This window comes from Onychostruthus taczanowskii, unplaced genomic scaffold (assembly GCF_017590055.1).
Source record: "Onychostruthus taczanowskii isolate IOZ18803 unplaced genomic scaffold, ASM1759005v1 scaffold73, whole genome shotgun sequence".
Taxonomy (NCBI): domain Eukaryota; kingdom Metazoa; phylum Chordata; class Aves; order Passeriformes; family Passeridae; genus Onychostruthus; species Onychostruthus taczanowskii.
This window is the reverse complement of record NW_024505118.1, coordinates 2647164-2653747: the sequence shown is the minus strand read 5'-3', so window position 1 is coordinate 2653747 and position 6584 is coordinate 2647164.

Below are 6584 nucleotides of genomic sequence, written 5' to 3'. Positions count from 1 at the left end.
ATGGTGGTTGCACTAGTACATTGCTTTTCATATGCTTCACAGAAAATCAGACTAGTATTAGACAGACTTGATGTGGATGAGGTGGCACAATGAAGTCTGTATGTTTTCCTTATTAAAAGCTAAGCGAAATGTTTTTCAGCTGCTGCTGAACATGAAGTTTCCATAATCAGGGTGTCTAAATATGTGTGTTGGTTGCCTTGCAAGTACCTGTGGATAAATAACTGTGCAGACCTGGATAACAGTAGAACAAGATATAGAAACCACAGTCTTGCAGCTGTTCTGTGTAACAGTTTTGTGTCTCTGCCTGTGGCTTTACGTTAAACAGGAAGAACTTCTCACAGTGAACTGTAGTTCACTGAAGAGTGTTCCCCCCCAGAGACACCACCACACCTGGCAGGAGGACCAAAGACGTGTATGGTGATCAAAACTCAGTGTGGTTGTTTGTGCTTGTGCCTACACAGTCCTGTCTCTTTGCTATTCTTTGACTTTTCAAGGCAGTGGAAGTGACCCTGCCTTCCCTTGGTGCCTGGAACAATTTATTTTCCAAAAAGGCTGAGGGGTGTCCAGTCAGGCAGCACCTAACTGCAAAACCAGTTTCTTTCCCCAAGCTATCTCCTTTCCTTAGGTGGAATTTGGTGGATTTCTGCAGGATTCAGAGCAGACATGTGACCCACCACCTGAGTCAGGAGTGGGTAATTCTGCTCTGTGGGCAGGATGAAATGGTTTTACATCCTTACCCTGTATCATCCCTTCAGTCACCAGGCAGCCTGCACAGTGCTGCACAGTGAGCTGTGGGAGGGCAGATGTTGCCTTCTTAGTAGCTCCATACCCAGCTACCAACACCAGTGAGGGAATTAAAAAATAACACCACTTTTAATTGCATTTATTTTCTCCATGCAAACTAATCTAGTGAAAAGCATAGTGTTCATGGCTAATGGCAGCAAAATGATTGCTTAAAAAAGCTAGCTGATAAAATAGTTTGTATCTCAAAGGGATCCCAAGACCCAAAAAATCCTTACAGGCTTTTCCTCAAACTACTTTACCTTCAGTACAACATAAATATTTACTTCACTTTTAAGATCTACCTTTTATCTCCCTGTTTTCAAGGAGCACCTTTCCAAGCTGCACATGCTGCTAATGCTGTATTTTAGTCTGTCAGTTTTGTCAGTGCCTTTCTAAAATCAGTGGTGTTGTTTATTCTAAAGGAGATCATCAGAAACTACTTTGCTTCTCACAGGCAGGAGCAATGCAAATTTCTTCACTGCTTTTCTTGATAAATACTTTTAGTACCATGTAAATATTAAGGTGCTGTATCTCTAAAGCAAGGAGATAACCTAAGCAGGATGAAAAGCACAATGAACTTCCTGAGCTTTTGTGTGTCTTGTTAGAAGACTTCAGTTGTTAATTTTTAAAATAATTTTAGGTGTTTGCCAAGTATTGTGAAGTAACACCTGTAACCAGGTGCCAGATTCTCCAGATGAATCTTCTTTGGAAAGAAGAGTAGTTGGCTCGCAGACCTTTCTACATTTACAAACGTCAAGGAGGAAATGGCACATTGCTAGCCAAAGATCACTGCTTTTCTTAGCAATTGTTGGCCTTTTTCCAATGCCTTTCTCTGAAGGCTCTTGGAGATTTTGGCAGACTTCAGTAAAGCCTGTCACAAACCTTAGTAAAGCCCAGAACATTCTTGTAAGATAGGTATCGGTATGGTATATTTGTAGCTCTGTGTCTCAGCTTTAAAGTGGTCTTACTACAAACTCTGAAATAATTTTATTTACTCCACTCTGCAAATCTAAGACGGGAGTTTGATTACTGTGGCTCCATTAAAATCAGATTTTGTGTAGAAAGAAGATCCAGGGCTTCCCTGAGGAGCTTGCCTGTTAATTGCAGCAGGGATACATTTGCCAAATGTGTCCCTGTTAGGATCTTACCTTCATTGCACCACATCACTGTTGTCTCTAAATTGTGGGGATTGTTTTTTAAAGGTCCTTTTTCCTGTTAGAATGGTTGAGCTACAAAGCTTCTGTAGTCTGGGCAGAGAAGATGATGGTTGTGCATCAAAGAGAACTTGGGGTTTATTACAAAATTCTGTCACAATAATAAAATAAATTGATGAAGTGAACCTCACAGGCGAGCTGTGCACAGGGAAGGTGCTTAGCAAAATCTCCTTTTGAAAACAATTCCCTGCTCTTACAGAAGCAAAAAGTGACAGTACTTGAGCTCATTGGACAGAGAGTGGCTGCCTGATACTGTTCCTCCAGTGGGGAGGAGCTGGGGACTCTGGCTCTGTCCTTATCCAGCAGTGGCTGTAGAGCTGGGTCTTTTTGGGGAAAAACTGAGCAGGATTTGGCATGCTGAGAGGTATCACCTGCACCTCCCTCTGCATCCCTGCTGTGAATCTCCTGTAAATGACCACAGAACTGGATGAATAAGCCCAACACATCTGCTGGTTTCGGTGCAAGCACGCTTGGCAAAGACACCTCTAAAGAAGCCCGAACTGGAGGCTGATGCAGTCTGACACAGAACTGTAGGGCAGGCTTTCTGCAAAAAGCTCTCTCCTCACATCAGAAAATGTGGCATTGCATTATCAAGCTTGGAGAAATGCAAGGAAAAACAGATCCTGAAGTCTCAAAGAAAGTAGTTTTTGGAATTTAATTTTTAATACTTACAGCACATGGAAAGTGAGTGTCATAGCAGGGGTTTGTGTCTGACAAGTGTGTGGTGCCACAAAGGAAAGGAACACCCTATTTCAGAGTGAGATTTTGCTACATGGAATGCCTGACCCATTCTCCTGTGTTCTAAAGAGAAGCCTAGAAACAGTAGGGCATCTATGACAACGAAAAAGGTACAGCCTTCATAATTTCACAAGCAGCAGGTATTGCCTGAGTTGAATGAGGGGAGGGAAGTCCAACAAGTTTACAAACACCACTCAGAAAAGGGAAGCTGCTCTCAAGAAGATTTAAATTATTTTTAAATATTGGTGCCTTTGAAAAACTATATGTTAGTTTTTACTAGACAAAATACACCTGTAATTTTATTTAAATAAAATTGATTTATTAATGTAAGACGTCTGTCATGTTTTCAGGGGAAAAAATATAACCATTTATGGGACAGGATGGGGTGGGATAAACAGGTTACTCTCATAACACATCCAGACATTTGAACAAGTTGCACTTTAATTCAAGAAAGGTCAGTACTACCTTGTCATCAGAAACTGTGATGTGTGTTCTATTTAAATTACTTAAAGGTATTATTTAAATTATTTTTTTCCTTTGTAACTAAACATAGCATGAATGAAGAGCAAATATGACAGCAAGGAATTTGTATCCTCCAGGTTCACTCATCCTTAAAACTTAGGGACTAAAACACTTCAGTGGATCAAGTACCTTAATCAGGTACTCTTCCCCAAAATGTTTCAGTTCCTCCAAACAGCAGTTGCGGTAGGAGTTGCTGGTACACAAGTTGGTGGAAGAAAACAGAACAGTTTTTTATCCAAAAAGATCTCCAGTGTGTGCAGTAGTGGAAGGGAGCCTGACTCCCAAGAACTAAGTAACAAAGAGCACATCTGTTAAAAGGGAGAAAGGCAACTAGAAAGCTGCCAGAAAATTTGTCCTTAAAATCTATTCTAGGTACAATATATGCTTGCTCAAAATAGTTGTCAAATAAGGAATAACTTGTCCTCAGATGACTTTTTTTGAACATTAATTTCTACCTCTTTGCTAGGTAACTGTTGCAGTTCATGGATCTCTATATTTGATAGTTTCTTAGAATGAAAATACATATGGAGAAGTAGATGAAAACCATAATTATAAATACTACAGCAATACTAAGTAATTTAGTTTAGAAAGGAAGCTCTCACCTATAGACTTCTGCCGTTTACTGACAAAACACTCTGCCAGAGATGGCAGTTCAGAGGTCAATGAAAGGGTGCAATAAAGGCCTGAAATTGGAGCAGAAATGGTTTTGCCTGTATGCTGTGGTTAGGAGCCACTGCCTCCCTGAGGAGGAGAAGGAAGAAATGGAAAACAGGCTGCAGATCCATACAGCTGAACAGCAATTAAGCAACAAGAAATCACTCCCAGCACTCTGAAGAGCATGGCAGGGGCAGCTGTGTTCATGGTACACAGCATTCCAGCCTCCTGCCTCCGGTGTAATTTACCAGGGGCAAGGTTCTCAGACACATGGTGGGATTTTTATGGCTCCTGTGCCGCAGGAAACAGCAATGCCAATCTTCCAGTAGGAGGGAAAGCTTGCACTGCTTTGCTGGAATTTTACTGGTTTGTGACTCTGACTCAGATGCAGTTGACACATTAAAAAAAGTCAAAGATGGTGTTTACTGCTGGCACCATGCTTTGTGCACACTTGAAAACAAAAAAGAAAGGAAATAAGAAACATCTGGCTCTAATTAAGGCTTAAAAGAAATGAAGGAAAGCAGAAGAAACATATCCTGTCACTCAAGAGTGATTTTATCTCCCTGCAGCTGCATCACACATACGAATTTGCAAGTGTTAAGGTTCCCTTTCAGTTTGTTATTATATCATATAAACATGGTTTAATATTTTCATAAATAAAAGTATACTATCTTTTAAGAGGTGTTCATTCATTTGTGTTGGTTTTGCCATCTGGTGCGTTAAGTATTTTTTTTTCTCTGTATTTTATATAAAGTGTTCATATGAAGTTAGAAATTCACAGTTTTGCTCACAATCCTACTGCAATTTCCCAGTGGACAAACTGTCTCCCATTTGCAAAGCTGGGCTTGTAACCCAAAGTTTTGGACTCTTAGTATTCCATATATCTAAACTCAACATTCTAGTCAAAGATATCCATGATGATGTTAGCCATGTGAAGGGAAGAAGCAAGGATGCTCTTTCCCTTGAATAGGAAGGGCAGTGTAAGTAAGCATGAGAATGAATTTCTTTCCTATTTTGTCATTTAAAAATACCTGTAATCATCTATTTGCATTTCTATTAGCAAAGGACTCAGACCTGTGATTCAGTAGCTGGGTCTGCTTTCAATACACCAAAAACCTCAGACTGAGTTTGGCAAAGCTGGATGGAGCTTAATGTCACTGAACTGTTCTTTTTCCCATTTTCAAGAATCAAGTTGCACTTGGTTCTGTTTTGTCTGTAAGATTCCTGCTCAGGGATTAGCATCTTCCTGTGTGTCTCTTAGATCCAATTTTACATTCCTATCCCTTAAAACAGCAGAAAAACAAACATTTAACTGCTTATGGCAGGAGGCTGTAAAGTCATTAACATTTCAAGGCTGCAAAGCATTCTCTGTGAGCAGGAGATGTTTCTGTCCAGCTGAGCATTGCTGCTGTTCACAGTGTGACAGCACTGGGAGAGCTGGGCCATGCAGCCTTCGTGCTCCCAGGGCTTGCCCGGCCACCCACGCAATTCCTCCCAAGCCCAGGGGTAGGAATGTGTCCCCTGTTGACAGAGTGACAAAACTATCCTTTGTCCCCCTAAAAAGGAAAGAAGCCCAGGAGTTTCGCTCATTGATTAGGTAAAAAGCCACCTCATAGGACCTTGCAAACTTCACCCCAAACTTAAGGGTAGCTAATTGGATAGGAGCCAAAAAGTCCCGCCCGGGCAATTTACTAGAAAAGGATGTGAACAAAGAAACGAATGGCTTTTATGAGGTATTTTACCAGGAGCAAGGTCTCTTGCACCTGGCTCAGTTTTTTCTGTTTGTTATTTTGCCTTTTATTAAACCTTTTTGTTTCCAACTCTGCAGCAGAAGCCATCCTGCTTAATTTTATGCCTCCAAAGGTAGCTGAGGTATCTTGGGTGTATTATATTTCTCCGAGAGCTTATCAGACATGGCTCGAGGAAGATAAGACCCAGGGGCTCCCCGGCCCTGGATGTACACTGGGGCCACTGGAGCTGTGCCACGCAGCCTCGGCTGTCCTGCCCCACAGAGCCCTGTGCCCGCCCCTCTCCCATGAAGCCTCCCATTCCCTGGCAATCCCGCTGGGGGAAGCTGCACTTTGGCATCTCAGGGAGTGAAGGGCTCCGGTGGCCCCCGGGTGATGTCTGTGCCACCCTGGACTGTCACCTGTCACCGGGGTGCCACGGCCCCTGTGCCCCCCTCATGTCCCTGTGCTGATCCACCACTGAGGATCTTTTCCCTTTTCTGTTTTCCATGCTAATGAGAATAACACGGAGAGAGGAAAGATCTAGGACAAGAAACAGGGCTGCCACACGCAAGCAGGCAGACACCCCCCGAGTGGACAGACTGAGCCCAGAGGGACAGCACGCAGCCCTGTCCCTCCGAAAGGATTGTACCAGCCTGGCACTGGGGTGGTGGCACAGCCTGGGTTTAACTAAAACCTCTGTCAGTAGACTATTAAAACATTTGGCTATCTGAATAAGCACATTAACAATTTTGGTGTTCCCATTTGTAAAAGCAATCTTAATTATTCCAGCATTTCCATAGTCTTTCCTATGTCCTGAGGAGTTTTCTTCAACACAAAATGTCTAGGTCACCTGACATGAGATAATTTTTATTTTCAGTATGAATATTTTGAATATGAGTATGAGTATCATTATGAGTACCTTGCAGATTGCCACCAATTGAAT